General features: G+C 44.7%; 1 long non-coding RNA gene across 2 annotated transcripts in view; it reads left to right on the forward strand.

The window, feature by feature from the left end:
* LOC143770070 (uncharacterized) overlaps window positions 1-16,293 on the forward strand; it is an 81,416-nt gene extending 65,123 nt beyond the window's left edge. For both annotated transcript variants that reach the window (XR_013214541.1, XR_013214540.1), the window contains 2 exons: window positions 14,678-14,721; window positions 14,804-16,293. This is a non-coding gene — a long non-coding RNA (uncharacterized LOC143770070). The remainder of the gene's footprint in view (window positions 1-14,677; window positions 14,722-14,803) is intronic.
* The last annotated feature ends 2,293 nt before the right edge of the window (window positions 16,294-18,586 follow it).

The raw sequence follows: 18,586 nt of genomic DNA on the forward strand, positions 1-18,586 counted from the left end.
TCATTCGGACATTTAGATGGAAAAGCGAAAGTAAGTGCTCAGCGTAGAGTGTCGAATAAATATGATCCCAAACATTATGTAAAATATTCCCAATAAAAGCTTCAACTCAATCCACAAAAAAAGCAAATAAGCAAAAGCTTCGGCACTCAAATTATACATTTATTACCATATATTCATATGAAAAATGAGGCAAACCACCACCATATAAAAAAGAAAAAGTGACCCAGGTGTAAAACAGATGTACATCTGCTGCAACGTTTCTGCAAAAAGATGCCTTTTTCAAGCCAAATCTGTGTGGAGAAGAATCTCTGGTCATGGAATTTAATCCACAGTCATGCCTGAGTGGTGAGGGAACTTCCGTTTGATGGCAGAACTTCTGTTCAGAGACCCTTCTCCACACAGATTTGGCTTGAAAAAGGCATCTTTTTGCCGAAACGTTGCAGCAGAAGTACATCTATTTTACACCTGGGTCATTTTTTCTTTTTTATATGGTGGTGGTTTGCCTCATTTTTCATATGAATATATGGTAATAAATTTATAATTTGAGTTCCGAAGTTTTTGTTTCTTTGCTTTTTGGAATTTTCTTCAGAGCACCACGATTTACAAATAGTGGGCACCCTGATATTCTATACACAAAAAAAACAGGTCACCACTCAGATCTCTCATCTGTTAACGGAAATATAGCGGGTTTTCACATTACTGGTAGCACAAAGGCACTGGAAAAGCACTATGGCTCCTTGCCCCCCAAAAGAAATTGGGCAATTCATGCACTCCCAAAAACAAATGCCCCACTCCCTTATGAGCCCCACAGTGTGTCTAAAATGCATTTAGTGTCCACATGTTTGTCATTTCTGTAGTGATGACAGCCCACCTAATTTACGAGTGCATGTCTCCAGAAGAATGAGCTGAGCACTACAGCATACTGACCACTATAACATATTCGGCACTAAAACGTACTGGTCACTACAATAGCAGTTTTGCAATTTTCACTCAGCAGCATCCACTGCTGCTTGTTTCTGGAGAACACCCATGGAGTGAAATCATCACTACACCTATAGATAAATTTCCAAAGTGGTATAATTTCAAAAATGTACTCAGGAGAAATTGCACAATAAAATTTGTGGTCCCCATTTTCGTGCTATCATTGGGGCTAAAACAACATTTCTTTTGTGGGTGAAATATATTTTTTTCTTTTTCACAGTTCACCGTTTTACAATTATTTGAAGCACCTGTAGCTTCAAGGTGCTCACTACATGCCTAAATTCCTTGAGGGGTCTAATTTCCAAAATGGGGTTACTTGTGGGGTTTTTTCACTGTTTCAGCACAGCAGGGGCTTTATTAATGCAACATGACACCAGCAGACCATTCCATTCTTTCAGAGCCCTGCTGTGCACCCAAACAGTAGTTTTCCTCCACATATGGGGTATTGGCATACTCGGGAGAAATTGCATAACAAATTTTATGGTCCATTTTCTCACACTGCCCGAAAACAAAAAAAAATGGGGCTAAGAGAACATTTTTGTGGGAAAAATTAGACTTTTTTTCACAGCTCTACCTTATAAACTTCCGTGAAGTTCCAGAGTAATTACTACATAAAGTGACACTGGTCAAAATTTTAAAGTTGTCCACGTCATGAGGGTGAAAAGAGGCTTGGGGTGAAGTGGTTAAAACTTGTTATCGAGAGACATTCTGGCAGCTGTAAAAAGAGTCAATATGTATGAAAGAGAAGAAAAATGATAGGAAATATAGTTCTTATACATAGTAATGCCAAGCGCAGGGCATCCTAGTAGCATCAAAACAGAAGCGCTTTACAGAGCTTGGCAACATAAAGAAAATTGCAAACAAAGCTCTTTCACTTTTTAATCTAATTAACTTTCAATATGTTAGTAAAAATGGCATAAAAAACTGGTCTTGGAAATAATTGATATAAAATAACATTCTAAGGCTAGTTTCACATTTGCGTTTAAAAACGCAGCGTTTAAAACACAAACGCAGGTGGTGAAAAAAACGCATGTAAAGGCGGCAAAACGCAGCGTTTTTTAGACGCATGCGTTTTCGCATGCGGTAAAAAAAACGCGGTGTTTTGCCGCGTTTACATGCGTTTTTTCCTGCATTTGCGTTTTTGAAATGCATGCTGAGAAGTGTGTGACAGCTGCCAATCATCAAAATCAACAAGAAAACCCACTATAAATAAAAATAGCTAGGGTTGGGGTTAGGGTTAGGGTTAGGATCCCTAGGGGTAGGGTTAGGGTTAGGGTTAGGATTAGGGTTGAGCGACTTTTCCTTTTTTGAGGTCGAGGGTTAGGGTTAGGGTTAGGATTAGGGTTGAGCGACATTTCCTTTTTTGAGGTCGAGGGTTAGGGTTAGGGGTAGGGTTAGGGTTTGGATCCCTTTATCACCTTGATGGTGGGGGGTGGCTTATGGGTTAGGGTTAGGGTTTGGATCCCTTTATCACCTTGATGGTGGGGGGTGGCTTATCTGTGTGTATTCTTGTTTTTTTCTATTAAAACGCATGCGTTTAAAACGCAACCAAACGCATGGGCTTAAAAACGCATGCGTTTACATAGACAGCAATACGTTTTTTTGCCGCAATCTTTGCATTAGATGTGGAAAATCCACAGTTAGAAAAAAAGCACATGCATTTACACAGGTGTTTTTGATATCAAAATATCCAGATTCATTTTAGTGACTACCATCAGTCACCATCAGTAACATATACCTCCATGTAATACTTAGATAAAAATCAAGAGGACAAATGGAAGCTTGCTTAGAAAAATATATAAACAGAAACTTTATTAGCAAAAATAGCAAATTAAAAAACAGGCAGCCATCACAAAGTGACGGTGCAATACACAGACAAATTGCAAAAGACACCAGACAAATGAGTCTACCACACAAAGATATTATCTAATGAAGAGAAACACACAATTCAAAGTAAAGGTGCAGGCAAAGCATATCTACATATATTTTTCTCTGAGGCAGTGTGCCCTAGCAGTATAAATCCCTTCAGAAGTGACCCATAAGTATGGAGTGTCTGTGGGCAGGGAAATTAACCTATATACGGTGCCCCATATCCACTGCCTAAACTTGCAGAGAGTAGAAAGATAGCATGCCTCACCTGAATGTGGGTAGACCGATTGCACGTACCCCGACGCGCTTTTCGTCGCTGTTCGCCTCGCTTTTTCAAGGGGAGTGTCAGGTGTTTTTGAGTCTGGTTTAAGGTGCGGGATTTATGCGGAAATTAAGCTGTGTGAAATCCTGAACAATGATTATGGGAATGTACTTAAGAGCACGATCACACTGTGGCCATTCCACAGCCAAAACGCAAGAAAAAAAAGGCTTAAATATGGAGAGAAAAGGCAAAAATTGTGCATGGTTTGAACTGGACATCAGATCAAAAAAGCCAACACACCATGACAAGGTGTAGCCATCCTTGGTCCTAACCTATCTAGTATCAAAACCTTACCATGTGTCATACGACATCATTGTGAATAAGGGCAGAGCGGGACAAGGCCCCATGAGACACCCATCCATGGGAAGCTATACAGATAAAATACTTAGCTGAGAAAGGGTGGGCCACTCGCCCTGTTTGTACACATTACAAAAGATTATTGAAAAAACAAATGACCTGGACTGTAATTTGGTATACATGCAAAGTGTAAGAGCAAGTTCACACTGTGGCCATTTTACAGACAAAACCGAAGGAAAAAAAGGCTTAAAGAGAATCTGTCAGCAGGTTTTGCTACCGTATATGAGAGCAGCATAATGTAGGCAAAGAGAAGCAGAATACGATCATGTATTGCTTAGATTACTAGGTGCAGCCATTCTGACACAATCAGAGCTGTGAGAAGCTAACCCCGTCCACACCAGGTTTTGTATGTACAAAGTCCATAGCCAGCGAGTTGCTGGACTATCCCGGCAATGTTAATCTTTTAGTGATAGATCCTTCAGTTAGTAAACAGCACGCACTCGCATTTTGACAAGTGATATATCCCTGAATTCTGCGGTTCAGCCTCTGTCTCCTACTGTTTTCAGATTATGTAGCAAAAACCTGCTGACAGATTCCCTTTAAATATGGAGAAAAAAGGCCAAGAATCTGCATGGTTTGAACTGGACATCAAGGCAAAAACATCTTCCTCTGCTGTTGTAGCTCTTCTGTCATATAAATATCATAGCGAGTTCTCAATCATATATTATAGAATGAGGCCTTACCGCTGCTCAGTTTAAAAGTAGCAGAATTTTCATAAATTTACTCCCAGTAGTTAGAAAGAACTGTCTTAATTAATATGCAAGCAAAGAAACAAATTATGTTCAAAGACATATTCTATATAGAGTACCGGTATATTTTATTTTTTGCTGCTCATTTCATTACTATGCATCTGACCCCCACAACTATGTCAGGCAGCATGAAATGATCATGTGCTGGAGTTAATGTTGGCATGCCGGATGACCACCGCCGAGGTCCTAGCCTCTTTTGAATTCATCAGTAGCAATGCCCTGGATGCAGTCATGAGGTTTAATGTATTATTGGGTTATGTTTTACTTGGTTGCTTGGCAGGATTTTTTTGCAAGTACATTGCTAGAAACCATTGAAGCTCAAATTGTTCAGACAGCAACTCAAGGCAGCTTTGCATTGAACTTACAGAAGCACAGAGAGCTGCAGAACTTGCACGTAATCTTCTCTTCCTAAATGAAACTTTATATACTCACTATATATTTGTAAAAATTATGCAATGATGATATGGAAGAGAGATATATCACTAACTCCCCTGCAAATTGAGCATGTCCTTATGGAGAGCCCCCAGACGCAGGGCCGCGGGGTACTCGGTACCGGGCCTCTCTGTCTCTGTCTTGGGGTCGTCACGGTGGCTAGACCCGGTCTGTGACCCTGCTAAGGGGCGTCCAATGAAAGATGTGATGGTGATGCGTGGTGCAAGTCGCGATGAATAACGAGGACACAGGGTTGCAGTCTCTTTACCTCTTTACTGAAGGCTTCAGGATCCTCAATCTGGAGCACTGCTAACAGGGCTGGCTGAGACCGGCCGGTCCGAAGGCACATCCAGAGTTCTCTTTGCAGGTGGAAATCAGTGCCTACCTTCTAGCGCCTGTGTGTTGTAGTTCTTCCCTGCTGAGCACCACGGGATAGTCCTCACAACTGTTGTGTCTGTTTCTGATGTTCTCTATCTCCGTCCCCCAGATGATATGGCTAGGATGCACCCGTATGACGGGGTAGGCCTGGAGTTATTCTGGGACCCTAGAGACGCCCCTCTCCCACAATTGCCTCCTTTGTCTTCGTTAGGTGTTTTAGGTGAGACAGCCAACCTATAGTTAACTGTCCTGCCGCTGTTTGAAGTAATACGTAGAGTCCCTTACTTCCTCGGTGCTCCGGCCACCGGCTACGCGCCTCAGAAGGATATTGTCACGGTCTTAAGGGCACGTCCTTCTGGTTCTATCTCCTCTGCGCTGTGATCTCGCTTCTCACTTCTCCGCAATATACTCCGCTTTCATGTCCTTTCTTAGGAGTCTGCCGCTGTAACACTCAAGCACGGCTCCGTAACGTTCTGTCTGTCCTAGGCTGCTGTCAGGACCCCACCCCTGACAGGTCCTCTCTCTAGCTCTCCCTAGCTACTTTCTCCCTAACTTCCTGTCCAACCCCCAGTTTTACCAGAGTGTGAGGAGTGGCCTAATAGATAGAACCCCCCCCCCCCTGGTGGCCGGAGTGTGGAGTGTAGTGTGTGTCTGTGATACCTGGTCAGGTGAACTCCTTTAGTGCAATCAGACATAACATCACTCCCCTTAGTGGCAGAGCGGCATTACTGCAACGACCAGGACTCTGGGACGCTGCACTCCCCCCCCCCCCCGCTTAAATCCAGTACTCCCAGACTGGGAAAAGAAAAACAACATTACATGTTATTAGAAAACACACAAAATTTTGAAACACTATAAACAAGTAAATGCTATGAACAAGTGAATATATAACAGTGCTTCCCTTTATGGGAGGTGAGGACATGCACAGTTCATGACTCCCAGTTCAGTAGGTGCAACCTTGAACAGCAGGGACCCGGGTAAACAAAGGGGTCCCCGTGAAAGTTTTGGAGCAATTCACTGTCCTTCACTCCATTGTCCATTTTTTAAACTTGTAACAAGAAACTTACATAAACATTTTCAACCAAATAGTAGTTATTGTTAGTATGTCCAAGTTTTGTAGCGAAGTGGAGTTTGATTCTTGGTGCTACGTGTAGACCTCCGCAGTGCAGGAGTGGCTATTGACCTAACAGGGCCCGCTAGGCTGGCTAACGCTGGTGTAGTGCACTGTCTCCTAGCTACACTTCTAGTGAGTCTGGGTAGCACTGGCAGGCTGGGGCTCTCAGGACTGCTGCTATGACCAATGGGCATGGCAGATTCACCGACAGCAGAGGGAGGACTGACCGGTTCAGCGGTTGGCCTGGCATCCTCCAGTGGGGTCCGCTGCGGTTGCGGGTCCGGATGACCTGGCTCCACATTTAGTTCTGGCGGTGTCAGTTGGCAAAACATTAGGACAGGTACCACAATGGCCTGGTTTATTTGAGTCCAAGACTGGGGAAAATCACCAAGAACAGTGTGTATCATCTTCTCCTCTTCCATGGACGGAGACGTCCCAAGGTCTGTTTCCCCATCTCTCAGCTTATCAGGGCATATCTTAAGGTGGTCTCTGGATATTGCCGTGGAGGTTTCCCCTCCATCCTTGCTGATGAGACAGACCTTGGTATTGTCGAAATCAGATGGCAGGATGGTATATGGTTCCGCTTCCCATTGATCATCAAGCTTGTGTAGTCTCCACTTTCGCTTGAGTACCTGCTCCCCGGGTGGCAAGGGAGTCGCAGGAGCATGCTGGTTGTAATCCCTCTCTTGTTTTTGTCGGGCTTGGGCGAGGCTTCTTTCCACACATTCTTGTACTTTGTGGTACCTTTGCTGCCTCTTGGTATCCCAGTCCGCATCTGGCGAGATATCCTCTGGGGTCAGGACTCCCATGTCCAGATCGATAGGTAACTTGCTAGACCTCCCTCGCATCAGGTACGCTGGGGTGCAGTTGGTGGAATTCACAGGGATGTGGTTGTACATATCCACCAAGTCGGGTAACTTTGTGGGCCACAAGTTCCGTTCCTCCACAGGTAAGGTCTTCAGTAAGTCGATCACCACCTGGTTCATCTTCTCACACATCCCGTTGGTTTGTGGATGGTATGGCGTGGTTCTGATCTTCTTACATCCATACAGATTGCAGAACTCCTGGAACACTTCCGCTTCAAATGCTGGCCCCTGATCGGTCAGTACCTTCTCCGGGTACCCATGAGGCCGACAGAAGTACTGCTGGAAGGTTTTAGTGGCCGATCTAGCCGTTAGATCTTTGACCGGCACGACTACCAGGAATCTGGAGTAGTGGTCCACAATGGTGAGAGCATAGGTATAGCCTGACCGGCTAGGTGTTAGCTTCACGTGATCCAGCGCAACCAGCTCGAGTGGCCGTTTGGTGACGATGGGCTGCAAGGGAGCCGGCTGGCTGTCACGATCCTTCCGGCGTAGGCTGCATGGGCCACACTCTCGGCACCACTTCTCGATGGCTTTCTTTATACCAACCCAGTAGAACCTCCCTCGGAGCAGCCTCTCCAGCTTCCTCCATCCGAAGTGTCCTGCCCCATCGTGGTACGCTCCCAGGACCATTGGCACATCTTGCCTTGGGACCACAATCTGCCATACCAATTCGTGGGTGCGTGGGTCAACGCTCCTCCGGCACAGCTTGCCATCATGAATAAACAGTCTGTCCCTCTCCTTCCACAACTGTAACACCTCCGGTGGATCTTCCGGGCCGGGATGCGAACCTGCCTGCGTCAGAAGCCCTTTCACCTGACAGACCGCAGGGTCGCCATCCTGGTTCTCTGCCCACCCGTGGTGGGGCAGGGGATTCAACGGGGCGCCTTGTTTACTCCTGTGCCTGGCCTCCACCTGATGGGAACACTGGGTGGCCTTGGGGCGATGGAAAGCGGGCAGCTCTATTTCTTCAAATGCTTCGGCATCTTCCTCCGTCTCGGGCAAAAGAGGCATTCGGGACAATGCGTCGGCATTCGCATTCTTGTGCCCCACCCGGTACTTGATGGTGAAGTCGTAATTGGATAACCGGGCCATCCACCGCTGCTCCAAGTCGCCGAGTTTTGCTGTGTCCAGGTGCGTTAGTGGATTATTATCCGTGAAGACGGTGAATTTGGCTGGACGGAACCAAGGGCCCAGGTGCCTGTATCACGCTATTATTAACAGTAAACAGCTTGGCAAGCGTGACATATTTGGTTAGGTGGACTTCTTCCTCCCCACAGTTAAGAACACGTACTGGCACCCTCTCTTTACGGACATCAACCACCCCTCTGGCTGTCAGGAGGGTAGGCCTATTATCTGAATACACAGGTTCTACCAGGGCCTGATAGACTTTACCCCTGAGGCCTATGGCTGCCCGACACCATATCAACATTTCGCTCCTGGGGGGTATCGCCTATGGCTGCCCGACACCATATCAACATTTCGCTCCTGGGGGGTATCGCAATGGGGTTTGAATCACTCACTGTGACCCGGCCAATCTCACCACCAGTCAACTCCACTTGCTGTCTCTGCATTAGAGCTCTGATTTCTTTCTGCAAGGCACGTTGTTCACTGTAACCCACTGTTTCGGCGACCTGCTGCAACAAGACAATAACTTCTGCAAAACAATTTTCTATGACATTAGTACCGATGGTCATCATGGGGTAACATTCACGTCGGTCAATATCAACAATAACAATTCCCTGGGCCTTCAATTCTACCTGCCCCACCTTAATGGTGACCTCTTTATACCCCACTTGTGGCAGTGGCTGACCATTACTAGCTATTATGGAGAAATCATCATCAGGGACACGGGTAATGTCGGTGTCCTCCCAATAATGTCTATAAAGGATGTAAGGCATAGTCATCACCTGGGAACCCGTGTCCAGCAAAGCGTTCATGGGGATACCGTCGATCACAATGGGGAGAACTGGTCGCCCTCCGATGTACTTGGCTCTCCAATTCTGCGGGCCTGATCGTCCTACTCCTGGGGGTTGGCCCTTTGCCCCAGGGGTTGCTCGTTTAAAGGACAGTACCTTGCAAGATGGCCCACCTGATGGCAGCGGCGGCAGATAGGTCGTCCATCCCGATGAAAGCGATAGTCGTCTCTGCCTCTGGTCGACAGAATCCTCCGCTGTCGCGGCCAGGGGACATCTTCCGGTCCAGAGGCCAGCTGGATCTTCTCCTTGGGGGCCTCCAGGAGGGACTGGACGGTCCGGGCTAGGGCAGCAATGCTCTTGGTCAGCTCTTGCATCTGGAGGCGTAGTCCTGCAGGGGAGTCGTCTTCCAGGATCTGGGCATCAGCCTCGGCGGAGATGGGTGCTTCCGGCGCCACCTCCTGGTGGTACATGAGGGCTTGACGCCTGGGAAGTACAGCATGGCTGGGCTGTCCCTCTGGTAGTGCTTGGATGGCTTTATCTTTAAATTGCGCAAAAGTCAGGTCGGGATTCTGCATGGCTAGGAAGTGTAGCTGGGCCCTTTGGTGACTGCACAGGAGCCCCTCGATGAACCGCTCCTTTAGGAGTTTATCTTCATCTTGCATACCGCTTGGATCACTCTGCTTAATTTAATTTCTGTAGCAGTGCGGGTGTCAAAGGTGGTTTTAAGCTTTGCAAAGATCTGTTGCGCAGTCTTCTTATCTGCGGCGGGCCAGGACTTCACTTCTCTCAAGGCCGCTCCAAAGAGTTGGTTCGTTATCATATGAACATTCTGAGGCTCTGTCAAGGGATAAAACTCGAGCAGGCTGCAAATCCCCTCTTTAAAGTCAGTTAACGTATGGGACTCTCCAGAGTATCGCGGGAGCCAAGCGGCTCCGGGTAGGTACGGCATGGAAAAGGGCATTATGGCTGTCGTAGCTGCGGCAGTGTCCGGCTGGCCGGTGGGAGCAGCAAGCCCTGCGGCATCTGGCGGTGGTGCAAAGCCCGCGGCTGCGTCTACTGCGGGGCATGGAGGTGCCCCGGCGTCTGCGGCTGCGACCGCCGCCTCTGCCCCTCCGGAGTCCGACATGGCCGTTCCTTCCCCCTGCTAACCTGCCGGGGCCGGGGTTCCTCTTCCGGAGTCAGCACCCTCCCGCGGTTTCTCGTTCCGCGCTCTTTTCGGCCGGTTCCGCCCACGAAACTATGGCTCCTCCCTCCGTGCTCCGCTCAGCGCAACAATGGCGGATTTTGGGAGCCAAACAGCAATATGCAGTCTTTGCAATAAGTCACTGTTCAAGCACAATCCAACACAGTTCCAAGGCACACATGACCTGATTCTTCAGGCTTGAGTAGATCCTGTTCATGACGCCAGGTTGGAGCACCCCCAGACGCAGGGCCGTGGGGTACTCGGTACTGGGCCCCTCTGTCTCTGTCTTGGGGTTGTCACGGTGGCTAGAACCGGTCCGTGACCCTGCTAAGGGGCGTCCAATGAAAGATGTGATGGTGATGCGTGGTGCAAGTCGCGATGAATAACGAGGACACAGGGTTGCAGTCTCTTTACCTCTTTACTGAAGGCTTCAGGATCCTCAATGAGGAGTTTAGGACATTAGATGACGTTGCGGCTGATGTCGCGGCTTGTGATTGGTCGCGTGACCACTCATGTGACCGCTCATGCGACCAATCACAAGCCGCGACGTCATCGCAGGTCCTAAACTCCTCATTCTTAGGAACGGAGGCTGCTGGTTAACAGCGGTAAGGTCCAGGGGCCGCCGGACGGGTGAGTATATCCATATTTTTTATTTGTATTCTTTATTTTTTACATGAATATGGATACCAGGGCCTGAAGGAGAGTCTCCTCTCCTCCAGACCCTGGGAACCATACACTGGGAACTTCTGATTCCGATTTCCGATATCACAAAAATATCGGAACTCGGTATCGGAATTCCGATACCGCAAGTATCGGCCGATACCCGATACTTGCGGTATCGGAATGCTCAACACTAATGATAACATAGAGAGTGTAGCTTACATATGCAGGGAATGTCCAGAGCCAGAGGTAGAGACACACTCAGAACCAGCAGCAGAGCTGAAGGAGAACAGAATCAGAATACTCCAAAGAGGCTGACACCTGACCCGGGTTTTAAACAAGCGAACAGGAAGTAGGGCAGACAAAAACAGCAAACTCCATCTTAACAAAGGGCAAAATCATTCACAAGGTGACTTGGAAAACCAGGAATACTGACATTGGGGGTCTCAAACACGTGGCCCGTGGACCTCATGCGGCCCCTGAGGCTGATTCATGTGGTCCTTAGAAGCACATACAATTGAGATGTATTGCAGAGCAGAGACTTATGCCAGCCACCGGCCAATCAGAGGCCAGCAGCTGACATAGGCGTGCTGATGTGGCAGCTTGTGCTATCACTGTCATGCATCAGCATGCAGATGTCTGCCGATTGGCTGGTGGCTGGCATAGGTATTGGTGTGTAGAGAGTCTCTGCACTGCAATACATTTCAATTGAATGTGGGTTCAAGGGCACACATTCAACTGAAATAAAGTGCTGCTGGCAGCGGCCCCTGTATCGGGCTGTTATCGTCAAGGGGTCTACAGTGCCTGCGGCCACATACGCAGTAAGGATGTGGAGGGAACAGAGGATGAGTGAGAATTGTTTTTTCTTTTGTGTGTATATGAAGAACAGCACAATAGGGGACATATCTAAATATGGAGACCTGGATGGAGACATATCCATTATCCACAATATGGGGACCTAAATGGGGACATATCTACAATATGGGGATCTGGATGGGGACATATCTACAATATGAGGACCTAGATGGGGACATATCTGCAATATGGGGACCTGGATATGGGGACATGACTACAATATGAGGACCTAGGCGGGGACATAACTGCAATATGGGGACCTGGATATGGGGACAAGACTACAATATGGATACCTGGATATGAAGACATGACTACAATATGAGGACCTAGGCGGGGACATAACTTCAATATGGGGACCTGGATATGGGGACATGACTACAATATGAGAATCTGGATGGGTACATAACTACAACATGGGGACATATATACAATATGGGGACCTGGATGTAGACATTACTGTAATATGGGCACCTCGATGTGAACATAACTACAATATGGGGACCTGGATGGGGATAAATCTACAATATGGGGACTTGGATGGGGACAAATCTACAATATGGGGACATAACTACAATATGAGGCTCTGGATGGGAACATAACCCCAATATGGAGGCACACAAGTGCACATCCATAATGACCCAAGCTCTAAAAAAATAAAATAAACATGGCAAAAATGTTCAAAAAGATGTATAGAAAAAAAATGCTATCACTAAAAATGTCACTTTGTCCTTCAAAGAATGTGACCCCCAAATTAAATTTTTTTCTATATGCGGCCGATATACCCAGCCGAGTTTGAGACTCCTGATCTAGATTATGTCAAAACACAAAAAAGTAGGTAAAAAGAAAAGTGCCAAAAATAAAGCAAAGACTGCCTACGTCATATTTTCCTTTAGTCTTCACTACAGTATTATTTTCCCTAAAAAAAGAAAAGTGTGTATCAACCCAAACATCTTCCAATCAGGACTGCAGTCATGTGTGCATTTTAAGGAGAAATGAAAAAGTAATTGTGAAATTGTGAAGAATGATGTTCCTACCATTCAGGAATGGACAGAGGTCACTTTCATAACCTATAAAATGATTTTTGCACCCTAATTTATAAATGGAATATAACTAATGACTGGGGAAATGCGATCTAGATTATTCACACAGTCGACCTTAGCGAATGGTGTTTTAGATGATTATATGCACATCAGCAGAGTGAATACTTTTCATCTCTTCTTAGATCTAACAAGTATTAGCCAAGATAAATAAGTCTTATTTCACAGTCTTTAACCTCTTGTGTTTAAGCTGCAAAATGTGTACCTGATCAGCATACCAAACAGAATGCGCAGACTAAAAGATGCTCCTAGTTAAATACACCAGCATGAGAAATCCCACAGAAGTCGGAAGGACTAATTAGAAGAACTGGACTTGGTCCAGAAAAACAAGTGGTTTGTAAAGAATAACAATTCTCGAACAGAAGGAGACATCGCGGGACAAATTCCTTGGCGAGTTTAAGCCATCTGGAAAACTCCGAATGCTGTAAAATTCAGAATATAAACATTTTTATTTTCATTTTTTGATTCTTTGTTTGACAAATATATATTCCTGTTATGCATAGCTGCAACTCTTGTGTAAACTTTTTTTTTTTTTACTTAAGATGATGAAAATGTGCAAATGTGGAAAGGAATGCTATATGTCAATGACTTACAAACAGAGGTTTTCTGAATATTAACCCCTTCACGACTGGGCGATTTTTATGTTTTCGTTTTTTCCTCTCCCATCTCCCAAGAGCCATAACTTTGTTTATTTTTCCATCCACATAACCATATGAGAGCTTGTTTTATGCGGGACGCATTCTACTTTTGAGTGACACCAATCTTATTTTCATTTCCCGCTGCAAAGCGGAGAAAAAAATCAAAGTGCTTTGAAACTGCAAAAAAAGTGCAATTCTACAAATTTTTATTTTTTTATTTACCACGTTCTCTATATGGTAAACTGACCTGGCTATATGATTCTCTAAGCCTGTACGATTACACAGATATCGAACATGTATAGTTCTTTTTTTATTTAAAGTGGTGAAAAAAAAATCAGACATTTGTTAAAGAAAAAATTTTTTTTGCTTGTGTCGCCATTTTCCAAGACCCAATACATTTGACATTTTCAGGATATGGGGCTGTGTGAGTGCCTATTTTTTAGTACTGAGCTGACATTTTTCCTGATACCATTTTGAATATTGTGATCGCCTCTTATTGCAATGCTGTGGCAACCAAAAAATAATAATTTTGGAGTTCCAATTGTTTTTCTCGTTACGACGTTTACCGATCGGATTACCGTAAATTATTTTTTGGTTGGATAGATTGGACTTTTCTGTATGCAGCGATAGCAAATAGGATTTTTTTTATTACAATTATTATTATTATTACTTATTTATTTTTTTTACTTTTGATCTTTCTATTCCAAGGTAGGTATTATCTCCAGATTCAAGGAACAACTATGAGGTCTAATGTAGCCACTCGCCAATGCTATTGCTGTTTTAGAGGAAGAGTTTTTATACACCATGATCTTTTTAGGGCACATTCCATAATGTGTTGCTGCCTTAGCTATATTGATGACATTTATTGATGTAAAAGAAACCATTTATCTCTTCAAAACCAGTTCCATTCAAAAAAACACATTATTGCCCAACTAAGGTTCCAAGTCCTCAAGTAAATCCCGATCCCAAAAAAGTGATAATATTGTATTAAGCTGTTAAAAGTGAGAAAGGCTTACTGGATAAATATTCTCCAGTCCCTCGAACCTCAGGGTCTTAACAGGGAGAGCGATACGGCTAGTTTCCTATAATCTGAGTGTTGTGCAAAAGTTTTTTTTATAAAAAAAATGTCTGCATTGTTCTTACTGCTGTTTTTCATTTTGATTCTCAGCTTGCTCTCTCATGATGGATTTATATAGTTCTCTCTTTTTGTTGCTTCCTTATGTCCATTTTGATTCTCACAGCCTTCTTTTCTTCCCACAGAGTCACTAATCAATCTTAGAAACTGGATTGTGACGAAGTATAAGGTGTGTGAAGGACTCATAGTATACTTATCATGGTGTACTTGTCATGGTATACTTTTTCATCTCCCAATCTTTCCTGCAACAGATTTTTGGCAGTTCCAACTCTTGAACAGGCCACGTGAAGTTGACCATTAGAAAAGCATGGAGATTGCAAATCGATCCCTACTACTTTCAAGGACTGTCCCTGAGTCTTGTTATGACATTACAAATGCCAGTCGAATTGGAAATTGGAGGTGTTTAAAATCAAAAGACAAATCAGAAGGAATGAGTGGAATTCTTAGAAAGAAATGTCCTCTCTTTGGCACATCCTGTTGCTGAGCTGTGTATCTAATCCTATCCTGTGTGATCCTGTCTACTGAGCTGTGTATCTAATCCTATCCTGTGTGTTACTGTTTGCTGAACAGTGTATCTAATCCTATCCTGTGTGTTACTGTTTGCTGAGTTGCGTATCTAATCCTATCCTGTGTGTTACTGGGCTGTGTTTCTAATCCTATCCTGTGTGATACTTACTGCTGAGCTGTGTATCTATTCCTGTACTGTGTGATACTGACTGTTGAATCGCGTGTCTAATGTTATCCTGTGTGATACTGTGTGCTGACCTGTGTATCTAATCCTATCCTCTGTGATACTGTCTGCTGAGCTGTGTATCTAATCCTATCCTGTGTGATACTAGGCTGTGTATCTAATCCTATCCTATGTGATACTGACTGCTGAACCGTGTATCTAATGCTATCCTGTGTGATACTGTGTGCTGACCTGTGTATCTAATCCTATCCTGTGTGATACTGTCTGCTGAGCTGTGTATCTAATTCTATCCTGTGTGATACTGTCTGCTGAGCCATGTAACTAATCCTATCCAATGTGAGACCGTCTGCTGAGCTGTGTATCTAATCCTATCCTGTGTAATATTGTCTGCTGAGCCATGTATCTAATCCTTTCCTGTGCGATACCGGTCTGTGTATCTAATCCTATCCTGTGATACAGTCTGCTGAACTGTGTATCTAATCCTATCCTGTGTGTTACTGGGCTGTGCATCTAATCCTATCCTGTGTGATACTGACTGCTGAGCTGTGTATCTGTTCCTATCCTGTGTGATACTGACTGTTGAATCGTGTATCTAATGTTATCCTGTGTGATAGTGTGTGCTGACCTGTGTATCTAATCCTATCCTGTGGGATACTGTCTGCTGAGCTATGTATCTAATCCTATCCTGTGTGATATTGGGCTGTGTATCTAATCCTATGCTATGTGATACTGACTGCTGAACCGTGTATCTAATGCTATCCTGTGTGATACTGTGTGCTGACCTGTGTATCTAATCCTATCCTGTGTGATACTGTCTGCTGATCTGTGTATCTAATCCTATCCAGTGTGATACCGTCTGCTGAGCCATGTATCTAATCCTTTCCTGTGTGATACTGGTCTGTGTATCCAATCCTATCCTGTGATACAATCTGCTGAGCTGTGTATCTAATCCTATCCTGTGTGATACTAACTGCTGAACTGTGTATCTAATCCTATCCTTTGTGATACTATCTGCTGAGCCATGTATCTAATCCTATCCTGTGGGATACTGAGCTGTGTATCTAATCCTATCCTTTGATAGTCTGCTGAGCTGTGTATCTAATCCTATCCTGTGTGATACTGTCTGCTGAGCTGTGTATCTAATCCTATCCTGTGTGATACTGTCTGCTGAGCCATGTATCTAATCCTATCCTGTGGGATACTGAGCTGTGTATCTAATCCTATCCTGTGATAGTCTGCTGAGCTGTGTATCTTGTCCTATCCTGTGTGATACTGACTGCTGAACCATGTATCTTATCCTATCCTGTGTGATACTGTCTGCTGAGCCATGTATCTGATCCTATCCTGTGTGATACTTGGCTGTGTATCTAATCCTAACCTGTGATACTGTCTGCTGAGCCATGTATCTAATCCTATCCTCTGTTACTGACTGCTGAGCTGTGTATCTAATCCTATCCTGTGATACTGTCTTCTAAGCTGTGTATCTAATCCTATCCTGTGTGATACTGTCTGCTGAGCCATGTATCTAATGATATCCTGTGTGATACTGGACTCCCCCTGGCCTCCCCCTGCAGTCTGTGTCAGAGGGTGGTCTGTGTCGGCACGGTAATAAATTGTGTTATTTCCAGCTGTACAGTAGGACGATAACACCATAGAAATTATAAGAATAATAGGCCTTAGTTACCACAACTGTCTACAAGGAAAACTGTTGCTCATAGCAACAGCTCTGGTGAAATTAAAGATGCTTAGCAATTGGTTTGGGTTATGTGGAGTGGGCCTGTCTGGTCATAGGCTGCCTTGTCTGCTATGCTGTTAACAGAATCGGTGTTCTCAAGATACACACACATATACTAGCTGAAGAGTCCAGCATTGCCCTGGCATAGTAACTAACTGTAGTTATAACAAATTATAATTATTATCCTCCATCCCATAGTCCCGTGTCCATATACCCATCATACACATCCTCAATCCCATAGTCCTGTGCCCATATATCCATCATACATATCCTCCATCCCATAGTCCTGTGTTCATATACCATCACACATCCTCCATCCCATAGTCCCGTGCCCATATACCCATCAAACATATCCTCCATCTCCTAGTCCCGTGCCCATATACCCATCACACATCCTCCATCACATAGTCTCGTGCCAATATACCCATCACACATATCCTCCATCCCATAGTCCCGTGCCCATATACCCATCACACATCCTCCATCCCATAGTTCCGTGCCCATATACCCAATATGACATCATCTTCGCCATGGCAACCATTCTGACATAGTCGCCATGGCAACTTATGACATAATCACCATGGCAACCATTATGACATAACGCCACCATTACAGCCTATTATGACATCATCATCACCATAGCAACCAATAAGACATCACCGTCACCATTGCAAAGTATTATGACATTATCGTCGCCATGGCAACAATTATGACATAATCTTCACCATGGCAACCACTGGAACAGAGGAAACGGGGGCTTGATATTGAAGGCTATCCAGAGGTGAAAGCAACTGATATGCTTGGTCGCGTCTACACTGTTCATCCGTCAAATGCAGAGTGCTTCTACCTGCGCATGTTACTTCATGTTGTCAAAGGCCCTACATCATTTTCTGACCTGAAGACCGTCGGAGACCATGTGTGTGAAACATTCAGGGAAGCTTGACAAAGAAAAGGACTTCTGGAAAATGATGGACACTGGGACATGACCCTCAGTGAAGCAGCAGCCACACAAACCCCAAAGCGACTAAGGCACCTCTTTGCTATTATTCTAACAACCTGTAGCATTTCAAATCCTCTTGAGATTTGGACAAAGTACAAAACTGATCTCAGTGAGGACATCCTCATGCAGATTAGAAGGGAAAATCCTCAGCAACTCATCAACTTCACTGAGGAAATATTCAATGAAACTTTAATGCTCCTTGAAGATCAGTGCATAGCAATGTCAGGAAAAGCCTTACAGTTGCTTGGTTTGCCTGCTCCAATAAGAAATCCTGATGGCATCCAAATATGTAGGGAGATTTTCATAGAAACAAACTACAATGTTGATGAACTGACAGCATTTGTGTCTCAGAACGAGCCAATATTGGTACCAGATCAAAGGGACACCTATAACTACATTTTAAGTTTCAATGAAACCAACAAAGGTGGGATTGTCTTCCTTGATGCTCCAGGTGGAACAGGAAAGACATTTGTAATCAACTTGCTCCGGGCAAAATTTTGACAACAAAAAAGATTGCACTTGCAGTGGCATCTTCTGGAATTGCAGCTACGCTTTTAAAAGGTGGCAGAACAGCACATTCAACGTTCAAACTACCACTTAACCTGTCT

Source organism: Ranitomeya variabilis, chromosome 4, assembly GCF_051348905.1.
Source record: "Ranitomeya variabilis isolate aRanVar5 chromosome 4, aRanVar5.hap1, whole genome shotgun sequence".
NCBI lineage: Eukaryota > Metazoa > Chordata > Amphibia > Anura > Dendrobatidae > Ranitomeya > Ranitomeya variabilis.